We start from the raw sequence: 17,051 nt of genomic DNA on the forward strand, positions 1-17,051 counted from the left end.
ATCATTCCCAGGATCATTCTTATAAACCGCCTCTGGATCCCCTCCAACACCAGCACATCTTTCCTTAGATACAGGGTCTAAAACTGCTCACAATATTCCAAATGCAGTCTGACCAGAGCCTTATACAGCCTCATCTCTTGAATTCTAGCCATCTTGAAATGAATGGTAACACTGCATGTGCCTTCCTAATGGCCGACTGTATCTGCACATTAACCTTACGAGAACACTGAATTAGGACTCCTAAGTCCCTTTGTGATTCAGATTTATGGAGCCTTTCCCTATTCAGAAAATAGTCCATGACTCAATTCTTCCTACAAAATGCATAACCTCACAATTTCCCAGCTTGTATTCCATCTGCCACTTCTTTGCCCACTCTCCTGGCCTGTACAAATCCCTCTGCAGTCTCGCTGCTTCCTCAATATCACCTGTCCCTCCACCTACCTTTGTGTCATCTACAACCTTAGCAACAATGCCCTCAGTTCCCTTGTCCATATCATTAATGCATATCCCCGTGGCTTTAGCAACAACTGAATATCTGAATATTATTTAAACGTTATTACATTTTCTAACTCAACAATCCTTTCAGGCAGTGAGTTCCAGTCTCCTGCCATTTCCTCAAATCTTCTCTTAGTCTTTTACATTTTACCTTAAGTCTATGCCTCTTGGTATTGACCCCTCTGTAAATGGAAAATGAGCCTTCCATTCCACCCTGTCTATGCCCCTCATAACCTTATACACCTCTATCAGGTCTCTTACTCAAACTTTGCTGCTAGTAGGAAAACAACAAAAGCATCTCTTGTCTTTGCCTATAGCTCAGACCCTTCAGACCAGTCTGTTTGCTTCTGGGACCTCTCTGCATTCACTGCTCCTTTAATAGAGTCATACAGCACGGAAATAGATCCTGTAGCCGAACTCATCTGTGCAGGTCTTCAAGGATGGTGATCTCCGGGTTACTCCCAGTGCCATGCGCCAGTGAAGATAGAAATAGAAATAGAGAGACAAGCCAGATGAATGCGTGGCTGAGGGGCTGGTGTAAGGGGCAGGGTTTTCTGTTCTTGGATCATTGGGATCTCTTCTAGGGTAGAGGTGACCTGTATAAGAGGGATGGGTTGTACTTGAACCAGAGAGAGTCCAATATCCTCGCAAGGAGATTTGCTAGTGTCACCTGCGAGGGTTTAAACTAGTTTGGCAGGAGGGTTGGGACTCTGAGTAAGAGAGGTGCCATCAAGAAGTCGGGGAAAATACATTAGCCATCGAGAGTAAGTTTAGTATTCAGGATAGACAGGAGCACAGTACAGGAAGGGAAAAGACTTCTGGTTTAAAGTACATTTATTTCAACGCACGAGGCCTGACTGGTAAGGCAGCTGAGCTCAGAGCATTGATTGGTTCTGGAGCCGGGGATATTATAGCCATAACAGAAACGTGGCTGAGAGAAGGGCAGGACTGGCAGCTCAATATTTCTGGATACAGAAGTTACAGGCATGACATAAGTACAAGTAAGCGGGGAGGGAGAGTTTCCCTATTGATAAGGGAGGACATGACAACAGTGCTTAGAGAGGATATTCTTAAGGAGTCATCAAATGAGGCCATAAGGTTAGAACTTAGAAACAAGAAGGGAATGGTCACTCTGTTGGGAATGTATTATAGACTCCCAAATAGCCAGTGGGTACTAGAGGAGCAGATGTGCAGAGAGATTGCAGATACCTGTAGGAATAATAGGGTAGTATTGGTTGGAGATTTTAATTTCCCCTGTATTGACTTGGCCACCCAGAGTGTAAAAGGCCCAGATGGGTAAGAATTTGTCAAATGTGTTCAAAAACGTTTCCTAAATCAATATGTAGAGGGCCCTACTCGGAAGGATGCAACACTGGGCCTCCTCTTAGGAAACGAGTTTGGGCAAGTGACCGAAATATCAGTCGGAGAGCACTTTGGGTCCAGTGACCATAACTCTCTTAGTTTTAACATAGTTATAGATAAAGGTAGGACAGGTCCACGGGTTAAGGTGCTAAACTGGAGCAGGACCAATTTTAGGGCCAGTAGGCAGGATTTAGTAGAGGTTGATTGGGTGATCTCTGTTTGAAGGAAAAGGACTGACTCACAAACAGGAGGCTTTTAAAATTGTGATATAAAGAGTCCAGGGACAGTATGACCCTGTTAGGGTGAAGGGAAAAGCTGGCAGGTTTAGGGATCCCTGGCTGATGAGCGATATTGAGGCTCTGGTCAAGAAAAAGAAGAAGGCATACATTGGGTTTAAGCTATCAGGCTCAACTGAGTCCTTAGATGACTATAAAATGTGTAGGAGCACACTCAAGAGGGAAATCAGAGAGCAAAAAGAGGATATGAGGTTGATCTGGCAGATAAAATTAAAGATAATCCGAAGAGGTTTTGTAGCTATATCAAGAGTAAGAAGGTGGCTAGGGAGAGAATAGGTCCCCTTAAAGATCAGCATGGCTGTCTATGTATGGAGCCACAGGAGATGGAGGAGATTTTTAATGAATATTTCTCCTGAATGTTTACTGAGGAGAGAATCACGGCTGCTGAGGAAATAAGGGAAACAAGTGGGAATGTTTTGGACTGCATACATATTACCAGAGAGATGGTGTTTGCAGCCTTAAAGCGCATCAATGTGGGTAAATTCCCTGGGCCTGATCAAGTCCATCCTCGTACATTGTGGGAGGCTAGGGAAGAAATTGCAGAGGCCCTTGCAGAGATTTTTCTTCATTTTTAGCCACTGGTGAAATTCTGGAAGACTGGAAAGTGGCTAATGTTGTTCCATTGTTTAAGAAAGGTAGCAAAGACAAGCCAGGGAACTACAGGCCAGTGATGCTGACATCAGTGTTAGGCAAGTTATTGGACAGGATACTGAGGAACAGGATCAACCAACATTTGGATGGTCAAGTTCTGATTAAGGATAGTCAGCATGGATTTGTGTGTGGGAAGTCATGTCTGATAAATCTTTTAGAATTTTTCAAAGAGGTAACCAAGAGGATGGATGAGGGTAGGGCAGTGGATGTGGTCTATATGGACTTTAGTAAGGCCTTTGACAAGGTCCCACACGGCAGGCTCATCATGAAAGGTTAAGCCTGATGGGATCCATGGAAGGCTAGCTAATTGGATTCAAAATTGGCTCGATGGTAGGAAGCAGAGGGTGATAGTTGATAGCTGTTTCTTGGACAGGAGGCCTGTGACTAGTGGTGTACCACAGGGGTCTGTGTTAGGACCTTTGTTATTTGTTATTTACATAAATGATCTGGAATATCAAGGCATGATTAGTAAGTTTGCGGATGATACAAAATTAGGAGATATCGTTGATAGCGAGGAAGGTTATCAAAAATTGCAGAGAGATCTTGATCAGATGGGGAAGTGGGCTGAGGACTGGCAAATGCAATTCAATACAGATAAGTGCGAGGTGTTGTACTTTGGGAAGTCAAACCAAGGTCGGACTTATACAGCGAATGGTAAGCCCTGAGGAGTGTTGTGGAAAGGAGGGACCTAGGAGTACAAGTACATAGTTCCTTTAAAGCAGCGTCACTGGTGGAATGGGTGGTGAAGGAGGCATTTAGCATGCTGGCCTTCATTGGTCAAGGCATTGAGTATTGGAGTTGGGACGTCATGTTACACTTGTATAACTCGTTGGTGAGACCATACTTGGAGTATTGTGTACAGTTTTGGTCACCCTGTTATAGAAAGACATAGTTAAACTGGCAAGTATGCAAAGAAGATTTACGAGGATGTTGCCAGGACTAGTAGGCCTGAGTTATAGGGAGAGGTTGGCCAGGATAGGACTTTATTCCATGGAACGTAGGAGAATGAGGGGTGACCTTATTGAGGTGGTATAAAGTCACGAGGAGCATACAAAGCATGATACATTTTGTCTTTTTCCCAGGGTTGGGGAACTGAAAACTAGAGGGCATAAGTTTAAGGTGAGAGGGGATAGTTTTAGGAAGGACCTGAGGGCCAACGTCCTCATGCAGAGGGTGGTGCATATGTGGAATGGGGTGCCGAAGAAAGTGGTTGAGGCAGGTGCAATAGCAACATTTAAAAAACATTTGGATAGGTACATGAATGAGAAGGGTTCAGAGGGATATGGACCAAATGCAGGCAATTGGAACTAGCTGAGTGGGCACCATAGTCAGCATGGACCAGTTTTGGCCAAAGGCCCTGTTTCCATGCTGTATTACTTTATGAACTCTATGTTGTATTTGTACCCGCCTCCACCACTTCCTCTGGTAACTTGTTCCATACATGCTTTATCTTCAACGTGAAAAAGTTACACCTCAGGTCCTTTTTAAATCTTTCCCCTCTCACCTTAAACCTGTGCCCTCTGGTTTTGGACTCTGCCATTCTAGGAAAAAGACCTTAGCTATTCACCCTATCCATGTCCCTCATTATTTTATAAGGTCACCCCTCAGCCTCCGACACTCCAGAGAAAATAGCCCCAGCCTATTCAGCCTCTCCCTATAACTCAAACCTTCCAGTCCCAACAACATCCTTGTGATCTTTTCTGCACCATCTCAAGTTTAACAACATCCTTCCTACAGAAGGTCACTTCAGTGTCCTGCATAGGTCTGCTGCTGGTCTGTCTGCTTCTAGTGCCTTTCTGCTCTCACTGCTACTTGCTGCAGTTACTGTGATACCAAATGTTAGGCTACTTAATAAGATAACAGCCTATGGTAGTTGAGGATAGCAAATGAACACAGATAGAGAATTAACCAACTAATATAGGACAGTTGGGATGATGGGGCATTTTCAGGATGGCAACCTGTAAGTAATGGAGTGCCACAGGGATAAGTGCTGGCGGCACAATTAGTTACAATGTATATTAATGATTTAGATGATTTTAAAAATTTTATTCGTGGGACACGTGCATTGCTGGCTGGGCCAGCATTTTTATTGTCCATCCCTAGTTGCCCTTAAGAAGGTGGTGGTGAGCTGCCTTCTTGAACTGCTGCAGTCTGTTGTGTTGTGGGCCCACGTGTTGTGGATTGGCCTATGTGTCGTAGTGTTAGGGACAGAATTCCAGGAATTTGACACAGCCACAGTGAAGGATACATTTCCAACTCAGGATGGTGAGTGGCCTGGAGGGTAACTTGCAGGTGGTGGTATTCCCATGTATCTGTTACCTTTGTCCTTCTGCATGGAAATGGTTATGGTTTTGGAAGGTGCCGTTTAAGGATCTTTGGTGAATTTCTGCAGTGCATTTTGTAGATGGTCCATGATGACAGTGAATGTACAACGGGCAAGTTTGCAAATGACTCAGAAATAGGTGGAAAGGCAAGTGGTGAGGATGATAAAGTGTCTACAGAGGTGTATGGATAGGCTAAATGAGTCTGCAAAAGTTTGGAAAATGAAACATAATGTGCGAAAATGTGAGAGTATGCACTTTGGCAGGATGAATAGACGAACGAAATTTAATGGAGAAGCACTGCAGAAAGCTACAGCACAGAGGGATTTCGGGAGTCCTTGTGCACAAATTTCAAAAAGCTAGGATGCAACTTCAGTAGGTAACAGGGAAGGCAGATGGACTATAGGCCTTTATTTCAAATGGAATAGAGCATAAAAATAAACAATACAAAGCACTAATTATAGCTGGAATATCGGCATTGGAGGCAGTCAAGAAAAGGTTCATGAAGCTGATACCAGGATGGAGGGACTGTCTTACAAGGAAAGATTGCATAGATCGGACCTGTACTCATTGGAAAATAGAAGAATGACAGGTGACCTTCTTGAAACATTCAAAATTCTAAGAGGACATTGTTTCCCCTTGTGGGAGAGTCTAGAACCAGAAGGCAGAACGAGGTGTCACCCTTTTAAGAAAGAGATGAGTAGGAATTTCATCTCTCAGATGGCAGCAAATTTATGGAATTCTTTACCACAGTTGGCTGTCGAGCTTGGGTTATTTTGTATGTTCAAGGCTGAGATAGATAGATTTTTAATCAATAAGGCAATTGAAGGGCTGTAGGGAAAAGACAGAAAGTGGAATAGAGGATTAGCAGATTAGCCATGGTCACATTGGATGACAGAGCAGACTCAATGGGCTGAATGGCCTGCTTCTGCTCTAATGTCTTAGGATTTATGCTTCTGAGTCCCAGACAGGTCTGCTGCTGGTCTGCCTGCTTCTCGTTTTAACCTCACTGCTGCCATACCTGAGTCTCACACAGGTCCATCAAAGGCCTGCCTGCCTCTGGGTGAATCTAAATCTGAAGCACAAGGAGAACTGAAATGTTGCCCAACATGGTCATCTTCTAATTAATGTATAAAGTTGTTTATACAGAACTTGAAGTTTGTTAAAGACTTCTGGTTGTTCTATTTCTTAACCTTAATATCAAGGCTTAATATCAATAATTATCAAGTAATTTATATTCAAGGCCAAAAGTTATTGTGCGTATTTTATTTCAAGGACAAGAAGAACATGAAGTGCATTACTGTCGAACCCATGTACAAGAAAAATGTTTCCAAGCTTGTCAACCATTATTTATGATTTTATCATCTTTGAGATATCTTATTGACCTTAAATTTGCAAAAATACAAATTTAGTCACTGTTTAAAGAGTGTCCAATTATAGGAAATAAATAATGATCCAGATCCATGCAAGTGCATTACACTTCCATAATAAATGGCACAGTTATCTGTGCTAACGCTGTGATCCTCAACCAGGAACATCATTTGGTCCATCATAACTTATCTATCCAGAAAAATCTTAAAGTCTCCATATTTCAGTATTCAACTGTTAAAAGGTTCCAGGAGGTCTATTCCATAATGAGTTGAGTTCCATCTGAAGAATTTGCTGGTGTAGTCTTAACTTTACCTTTTATGACTTTAACCCAATCTTCCTCACTCTATTCTTGCATTTTAACTTAAAGTATTATTTCAGATCCTTAAGCAATGATCCTGCATCACTCTGCTTGGCCACTGTCTGAGGATGGACCTGCATCATATTCTTGACTTCCCATTTAACCTTTAGCTGAAATGCCAATCCCACTACCTTTCCCAACATACACAATTGAAGCAAGATTTCACTGCTCCTACAATCAAATCCTCATGATAAAGGCTGCAATTAGCATTTCTAATTTCTAATACATTTCTGTGCCAACATGTTGGCCTTCAGTGATTTATTGACACAGAGACCCATGTCATTTTGCACAACTACACTTTCCAACCTCTCACCACTTAAGAAATACTTTGCAAATCTGATCCTACTACCTATAACCTCGTATTTTTCCACTGGCCCTATTCATGCCCACTCACCAATTTTGTCCAAATGCACCTGAAACAACTTTACATCTTCCTCATAACACACATTCCTGCTAAGTTTTGTATCATCTACCAATTTGAAAATATTACATTTTGACCCAAATGTTTTATTTGATTCACTCAATGGAAGTGGGCATTGCTAGCTGGTCAGTGTATATTGATGTCCCTAGTTGCCCTTGAGAAGGTGAGCTGCCTTCTTTAATTGCTGCAGTCCACATGCTTTAGGGTGACTGACAATACCCTCAGGGTATTGCAGTATTGTAGGGTATTTGATCCTACAACAGTGAAGGAATGGCAATATATTTTCAAGTCAGGGTGGTGAGTGGCTTGGAGGGGAACTTGAAGGTAGTACTATTCCTATGTATCTGTTGCCCTCGTCCTTCTAGATGAAAGTGGTCATGGATTTGGAAGATGCTGTCTAAGGATCTTTGGTGAATTTCTGCATCTTGTAGATGGTACACACTGCCGCTACTGAGTGTTAATAGAGAAGGGAGTGGAAGTAGCAGCAATTACGCAGACTACTTTGTTCTGGATGGTGTCAAGCTTCTTGAGTGTTGTTGGAGCTGCACTCATCCAGGCAAGTCGGGAGTATTCCATTACACTCCTGACTTGTGGTGTGTAGATGATGGACAAGGTCTGGAAAGTCAGGAGGTGAGTTACTTGCCGCAGTATTCCTAGCCTCTGATCTGCTCTTGTAGCCAGTGTATTTATATGGCAGGTCCAGTTGAGTTTCTGGTCAATGGTAACCCCCAGGATGTTGATAGTGGGGTATTCAGTGATGGTAAAACTATTGAATGCCAAGGGAAGATGGTTAGATTGTCTCTTGGTGCTGATGGTCATAGCCTGGCATTTGTGTGGCACGAATGTCACTTGCCACTTGTCAGCCCAAGCCTGGATATTGTTCAGATCATGTTACACTTGAACATGGGCTGCTTCAGTATCTGAGGAGTCATGAATGGTGCTGAACATTGCGCTATCATCTGCAAACATCCCAACTTCTGACCTTATGATGGAGGGAAGGTCATTGATTAAGCAGCTGAAGATGATTGGGCCTAGGACTGTACCTGAGGAGCTCCTGCAGAGATGTCTTAGAGTTAAGATGACTGACCTCCAGCAACCACAACCATCTTCCTATGTGTCAGGTATGACTCCAACCAGAGTGTTTGTCCACTGATACCAAATGATTCTAGTTTTGCTAGAGGTCCTTGATGCCACACTCGGTTGAATATGGCCTTGATGTCAAGGGCTGTCACTCTCATTTCACCTCTGGAATTCAACTCTTTTGTCCATGTTTGAACTAAGAATGTAATGAGGTCAGGAGCTCAGTGGTTCTGGCAGAACCCAAACTGGGCATCACTGAGCAAGTTATTGCTGAGCAGGTGCTGCTTGATAGCGCTGTTGATGACACCTTCTATTACTCTACTGATGATTGAGAGTAGACTAATTGGGCGGTGATTAGCCAGGTTGGAATTGTCCTGCTTTTTGTGTACAGGACATACCTGGGCAACTTTCCACATTGTTGGGTAGATGCCAACATTGTAACTGTACTGGAAGAGCTTGGCTAGGGGAACAGCAAGTTCTGGAGCACAGGTCTTCAGTACTATTGCTGGAATGTTGTCAGGGCCCACAGCTTTTGCACCATCTAGTGCTTCCAACCGTTTCTTGATATCACATAGAGTGAACCAAATTGACTGAAGACTGGTATCTGTAATGCTGGGGATCACTGGAGGAGGCTGAGATGAATCATCTGCTTGGTATTTCTTGCTTAAGGTTGCTGCGAAAGCTTCATCCTTTTCTTTTGCACTTATGTGCTAGGCTCTTCCATCATTGAGGATGGGGATATTTATGGATCCTCCTCCTCTAGTGTTGTTTAATTGTCCACCACCATTCACAACTGGAGGTGATAGAACTGCAGAGCTTAGATTTGAGCTATTAGTTGAAAAATCACATAGCTCTGAAAATCATTTGCTGCTCATATTGTTTGGCATACGAGTAGTCCTGTTTTGTAGCTTCACAGGTTGACACTTCATTTTTTGGTATGCCTTTTTCTACACCTGACATGACCTCCTGCACTCTCATTGAGCTATGGTTGATCCCCTGGCTTGATGGTAATGGTAGAGTGGAGGATATGCTGGGCCATGAGGTTGCAGATTGTGCTAGAGTACAATTCTGTTGCTGATGGCTCACAGTGCCTCATGGATGGCCAGTCTTGAGCTGCTAGATCTATTCAAAGTCTGTCTGTCCAACTTAGGACCATGTTATGCCACACAACAGGATGGAGGCTATTCTCAATGTGGGATCAAGATTCTGTCTCCACAGGGACTGTGTAGTGGCCACTCTTATTGATACTGTCATGGACAGATACATCTGCAGCTGGCAGATAGGTAAAGATGAGGTCAAGTATGCTTTTCCCACTTGTTGGTTCCCTCACAACCTGCTGCAGACCCAGTCTAGCAGCAATGTCCTTTAAAACCCGACCAGCTCGATTAGTAGTGCTGCTGCTGAACAACCCCTGGTGGATTTTGCAATCCCCAAGCCAGAGTACATTTTGCTAATTTCCTTCAACTCCTCATTCATCCTAGTTGCATGCACCTCTAATTCTGGGAGATTTCCTGCATTTTCCTATCTGAAAATAGTTACAAAGTAATCATTTAGCTTCTCTGCCAGCTCTCTATTCCTCATTAGATATTCTCTTGATTTTGTCTGTAATGGACCCACATTCATCTTAGCGAATATTTCCTTTTTTATATATATTTAAAAGCTTTTACAGTTCAGTTTTATGTTTTTTGCTATTGCATTTGTAATCTATAAGGAGACTTCCTTTCCCCTGGTAAGTTTTCTGTCCTCTATAGATCTATTCTAAAATTTTCATAGTCCTCAGATTTTTTACTATTTCCGGCCACTTTATCAACCTTTAATTTTGAACTTACATAATCCACAACTTCCTTTCATAGCTATGGCTGACAGACCTTTTTGAATGTTTACACCTTGAAGGGATGCATAATTGCTGTGAGCTATGTTAAAGTTATTGAAAGGTTTATTTAAAGTTATTGCCAATGACAATCATGCCTTCTAACATATTTGCCAATCCACTTTATCCCATTTGCATCTCACACCTTCATAATTTCCCTTAATCAAATTTAACACTCTTGGCTCAGGTTGAACTACAACACGTTCAAACATAACATAAAATGCTATCATGTTGTGATCATTCACCCCGAAAGTTTGTTTTACCAGATTATTCATTAGTCCTTTATCATTACACTAGAGCTAAAACAGTCTGTCCTCTAGTTGGCTTTTCAACAAGCTTCACGTGAAAACCATCCACAAGACATTCTAGAAATCCTCCACTGCTTCTGCTCTTAATTGGTTTACCCATCCTATATGTAGATTGAAGTCATACATGATGTGTGTTGCCCATATTTTTGATGAGCTTTATGAGCTTTTCTCAGCTCCTGATTAATATTATACCCCACACTACCACTATTAATTAACAGCAACCAATGTCTGCTGCCTCTTGCTTCTGATTTGAGATCTTGCCTTACTAATGTTATCTTGGTACTCCACTGCCATCTCCCTCTTGTCTGACCTTCCTAAACATTGAATATCCTTGAATATTCAGTTTGCAGTCCTGGTCACCATGTGGCCATTTTTGTGTCATGGAAATTATATCATAACCATTCATCTCTATTTATGCCTTTAGATCACCTATCTTCTTGCAAATGTTATATGCATTCAGGTAGAATACTCTTAACTTTGTTTTTTTGACATTATTCCATATTATATGTACACTCGTTGCTTGGATTTGTTTCTTCTGTCTTCTATTTTCCCTAGCAGCTTTTCTACTTCCTGTTATCAAGTTTTATTTCCTTATTGTTTAGGATACACCATAGGCTTGCAACCCTGACAAGCTAGTTTAAACCAATTTGTAACAAACAGTAACAAATTATACCTGCAAGTCTCTGTCCTGTTAAAACTTGTCCAGCTTATATAACTGGTCCAAATTCCTTAGAAATCTGATGCTCTCCCTGCTTCACCAATTCTCCAGGTACATGTTCAATTGACCGATTCCCCTGTTCTAATGCTCTCCGGCATGTGGCACAAGGAGTAATCCTGAGATATTGCTTTTTAATTTCCTTCATAACTCCCAAAAATCTTCTCAGGACTTCATTTTTCTTCCTATCAACGTAGACCATGACTTCTGGCTGATTCCCCTCCTCAAAAAGGATCCTGCAGCCACCCCATGACATCCTTGACCCTAGTTTGAGCAAGGCAACATACCATCCTGGAGTTATGTTTAATACTACAAAAACACCTATACAATCCCAACTATGGAATCCCCTACCGCTTTTGACCTTCCATTCCTCTTTTTACCCCAACCCCCATGTGTCTGAGATGTCCTGGGTGCTATACTCTTGGCTCTGCATGCATTCCCCTGCGCCTTCACTAATTCCCAAAATGAAATTCCAACTGGCAAGCATGATAGATGCAGGGCACTTTAGTACAACCTCTCTGGTTTCTTAGACTGTCTCAAAGGCATCCATTCCCTCTATTCCCATATGTTTCTCATCTACAGTTTCTCCTAATATGTTATCCATGCAATCCTCTATCTCTCAGCTACACAACTGTAAGCCAACCACTTCTCAGGTCCTGAAACCTGGAGCTCAAGCTTGTGCAGGCTGTTGACACTTCCTGCAGAAATGCTTGTCTGGGACACTTGGTGGTTCCATGACTTTCCAGTGCACAACTCAAAATTGTTTTATTAGAACAAATGTAAACTTACCATAAAATCTACATTTCCCAGTTTAAAGACCCAGTTTGAATGTTACTGAATGAATAGATGAGTAGATGAATGAGTGAGCAGGTGAGGTGGGTAAGAGGCCAGAGGCAGATGGATTAGATAAAAAGTGGGTGAGGTGAATAGATACTTAAGTAAGGTGATGGGTAAGTGAGTAGATGGACGTGGGTTAGATTGATAAGCGGACTAGATGGGTGAATGGTAAGGGAGTTACACGGGCGGGTGTCAGGTTAAATCATGAGCAGTAGTTAGGAGAATCGCTGGGTCAGGTCAGGAGGGCTGACCTGGTGGAATGGCCTGAAGTGGGAGGTTGTGTAGTTACACAGATTTTATCTGGTCTGACATTTTCTGAATAATTACTGAGGTAAGTACTTCAAAACTGACTGAAATCCCTGACTCTGCCTTAGAGTTGGAGACATTTGTAGGAATTCTAGGGAGCATGGCAATTGCTCATCAGAATTTGAAACCACTCAACCAATTCCTAGACAGGTCTGTACATTAGGATTTCTACAAGGTCCTGATGTGCATCCTCAGTTTGCATCCTGTGCCTGATGATTTGAAGATTGGCTCACAATTGTTGATTTTAAGGCGGAAACTAATATTTCAAATTTAAAGCGAATTCTTGTTGTGCTGCATTGCCACTGTATTCATACTTCAAAATATCATAATTTCAAATAACTTCTTTATAATTCATGGCATAATCCTTTGATTTTGCTAGAAGAATCTGCATGATGTTTCTAACCTGGTTGAAGGTATTCCTGCTGTTTTGATCACATGACATCAGATTTCATGACAGTCATGTGAAACATCCCTTTTATTTGCAAAAAAATTGTTGTATTCATAAATGGTGAATTTGCTGAAACAGAAAATCAGCAGAACACCCACGAACAGGTGAAGAAAGTGCACAGGCTGAAAACAAGTGCAAAATTTAAACTCTACTTTCCTTCCGAGTTGCCAACAGGTGGTCCAAATATTACATATTAAGAGCCTGGAGGCTCTTAAATAGTTCGTGAGGGTTGTCAAGCATAGATATTTTGCAGGCCTATAAATGGCTCAGCATTCATCAGCAGCTTCAAGGTGGAGATTATAGTTGTCAGCTGTCAGACCTGGTTCAGTATCAGCAGTCACCTTGAGTTAGTAGATTGCAGGTTCAAGTCACGCTGAGCATATAACTGGGTCTAACACTACAATGTAGTATGTAAGGAATTCTGCAGGGTCAACAGCTCTGTCTTTCAAAGAAATATTAAACCATAGTTTGCCTGCTCTTTCAGGTTGATAAAGATAATTCCATGGCATTTTCGGAGGAGAATGAAGACTTTTAGCAACATCCTTGCCAATGTTTGATCAAATTATTCATCTCATTACTGACTATAAGACTATCACGAGCAACTGGCTGAAATGATCCTTTCAGCAACGATCATAAAAAACTCACATATACATGTGAGTTCTTGCTTTCTCTTTCCTTTGACGAGAGGAGTACAATTACACATTTTCTATTAATTTACACCCACAGGATATTGACTGTTGCTCAGAAAAGTTCTTCAATAAATGCAAGAAGGTTGGAAACCTCAGGCAGCTATAAACTCTCAAGAATGATGAATATTAAAATATGCAAGGAAATCACATGCATGAGCATGATGCAAGTTCTCTGAAATAGATATGGATTAAGTTCCAAAATTACACGTTATTCCACAGCCTTTTCCTTTTAATCGCTCACTCTTCCTTATAGTGAAAAGTGAAGAAATTATGGTAAACTTTTACAAGTTTATGAAGTTCAGCTTGAGCACTGCATTCAATTCTGAGCAACACACTTTATGAAGGACAACAGAACAAGTTGCAGAGATTTAATGGAATGGTTCCAGTTATGTGCAGATTGGAAAAATGAGTTGTCTTTAGACCAGAGATTAAGAGATGTGTCAGAGGAATTCAAAAGTTATGATGAAGTAAACAAGAAGTGGTTTCCAGTGACATAGAAGACAGTCCTGTTGTTAATCACCTAAAATCCATGCCCTTTGCTATTGAGAGAGAAAACAGGCATTTATCCAAACCTTTTACGTTTTCAAACATCTCCATTTGGATGCCACAACAGCTTAAAAGTCAAGACTTTCTGAAGAAAGCATGTCACTCATTCCATTATTGATGGAAAAGCTTTTGAATTCAGACCAGAAGTTTAATGTCAGTGTGAAGTGATTTACACAACATCAATATCAAACTAGCAATACAAATCCAAAGTCAGCTCTTAATCTGATACCAGAGAGAAGCTTATGAGACTGCCTATTCCAACCATTCTGAATTGGATGATCAACCACAATAATACTGAGTGCCAGAGCAGGCATGAAGGGCCAAATGGCCTCCTTCTATTTTTTATTTTTACATTCTGACTCCATTTTGCTCTGTTCAACTCAGGTTTAGATCCCAAATTTACGGCACATTTCCACTTTAACAATAGCCTGAGTACAAAGCACCATTGTTACAGCTGTGGTGCACATAGTTCCTTGAAGTGACAAGAAACAGGTTTGGCTTAATCTCTTCCTCCATGAAAAGTGGCTATTTATGTAGGTGATCATGGACCGTAAGTGGTGTCTGATGCCTTAAAGGGAGGCCCTATGAAAACCTGAGGGCTATATAGCATCTGTACTGCAATGTTGAAATCACAATAGATGTTCAACATTATTTCCAAGCAAAAATGGTGATTGCTTCCTGAAGGTGGTAGCCCTGTAAATATGTAGAGAAATACAAGATGCAAATATGACACTTACTACAAAGGAAATCTGCCGATAAATCCAATGATAACTAGAGACATACATTTTTTAAACTAATTTTTGAGTGTACTGTTTCTTGAATAAATGGAACAAAATACATATGACTGCAGCAGAGCTTAAACTGTATTATTATGTAGCAAAATAACTTCCCTTTTACTAATTGCAGTAATGCAAAATATTAATTTGGATAGCTATGATAATCCTTGAATATTTAAGGTCAATGATAATAAAAAGTGGAAAAATTGAGTTAGTAAAAGTAAATTTAAATTGTAGAAAAAAATCCTTTAATCTGAAAGTGATAAATGTTGATTACACTTTTAACATAAAGGCAGGATTTGAACTCCCCTAAAACTGAAGATGCAGTTTAACAGTAGGCTGGATGAATTGAAACTCTGGAGTGATGATCTCAACTTGCAAAACGGTAGTTTTTCACCAGCAGCTTCAGTTTTATTTCAGGTCTTCCAAGGTAATAGAACACACAAATAGTAAACACAACAAATAGGCAGAGATCTCCGGAAAAAGCATGATAATACGAAGATTGGTCTTGTCCTGCAGCTATTTTTAGGGCCACTCAACAAGGGGCAGCTAAATTTTGAACTTGTGCTGTAATCAGGCCGGTGGAAGCATCAATTCAGACTGAAGGTCACTGGACTTGAAAATATAACTTTTTCTCTCTATGGATGCTGCCAGACCCACTGAGTTTCTTCAGCATTTGTTTTTGTTTGGGGTAGAATGACTATGCCTGAACTCACAAGTGCGTGGAAGTTACTGCTGATCACAGCAAGCCTGAGAAAATTACACGGCCTTTGATAAATATGGGGGCAGTGGTTACAGTGCCTCTTGTTCAACCATAGGACTAAAAGAGAAAGCCGAGAGGATTGAGCAGGAGGGATTGGGGGGTGCTTCTCTTCGGATAGCTCTACCCCAATAAGTTCAGCTGGAAGCATCAGTCAGGATGAACCAGGATCAGTGCCTCAGGAGGCTTTTTTCTTTGTTCATGGGATGTAGGTATTGCTAGCTAGGATGTGGTATTACAGTGCTAACTTCTTTCTGAAAGCCTGTCGAGTTTCATACTAGGGTGAGAATGACTCTTCCAGAGTCTGTGTAAATCATCTTTACATTTTCTTCTCCTACAGTAGCTGTGATGTTAGCAATTTACCATTCATGGAAGTATCCAGGGTTTAAATGAAGATTAGGCAACTATTTCTCTGTGCAGAGGGAAAAACCAGATGAGAGTAAGCATCTTGGTTCACCAGGATAGTGACTTCCTGATGGTAGAGAGCACCATCAACTGCACACATATGACTATAGGACCCCACACCCATTGGGGGACAATACAAAAATTGCAAGGGCCATCACTCACTAGATTAGTGGTCAGTGATTGACCACACAGAGAAATTTTTTTTTTTTTTTTAAAAAAGAGCTGCGAGATATCTGAAATAAAAACAAGTAGTGAAGAAACTTACCAGTTCCGACAGCATCTAGGGTGAGAGAAACAGAGCTAACATTTCACATTTAATAAGACTTCTCTGGAAGCAGAATTATACTGGGTACAAAACATGACTTGTTTCTTTCTCCTCAGGTGGTGCCAGAACTGTTGATTTCTCCTGCATTTTGTTTTCATTTAAGAAATTATTAGTGAGTGTCCATCATTCTAGAAGTAGCCACAATGCTTTTCATATTTTACAGTTGACACTGTGTACTGTCTTTCGGACTCTAACAGTGAGTAACCCTGCTGCTGTCAGGGATAAGAGTTACTGAGAAGATGCAAATGCTTGCAACTTGCGGTCATCCAGAATTATTTCCCCAGAACAGAATACCACTGACTCTACTACATTGCAGCCTGTTCTTTCAAGATCTTTTCCTTCAGGGCATTGAGAGGAGATCTACAACCTGACAATACAGCTTTTCCTCCTGTTGTGTGCAACTTGTTCCTTCAAAAGGCAGAATGCCCTTGACTGTGAGTCAGTGTTCGGATTAACATATCGACATCTCCCACATCTGAACCACTGGAGTTAGGTGGGGTTAGGAGGCATACCATTGCAATTGGCCACAGAAAATAGGTGGTACATTTTCTTCTAATAACCATTAAGTGCTCAGTGAGAGGTTATCAATTTGGTGAATCGGGTACTTAGTAATGCATTGTGGAGAAAATGTATGTGAGCAACAAACCTACGGTGGCTGTCAACACAGTGTGGAGCTGGAGGAACACAGCAGGTCAGGCAGCATCAGAGGAG

This window comes from Rhincodon typus, chromosome 2, assembly GCF_021869965.1.
Source record: "Rhincodon typus isolate 14 chromosome 2, sRhiTyp1.1, whole genome shotgun sequence".
Classification (NCBI taxonomy): Eukaryota; Metazoa; Chordata; class Chondrichthyes; order Orectolobiformes; family Rhincodontidae; genus Rhincodon; species Rhincodon typus.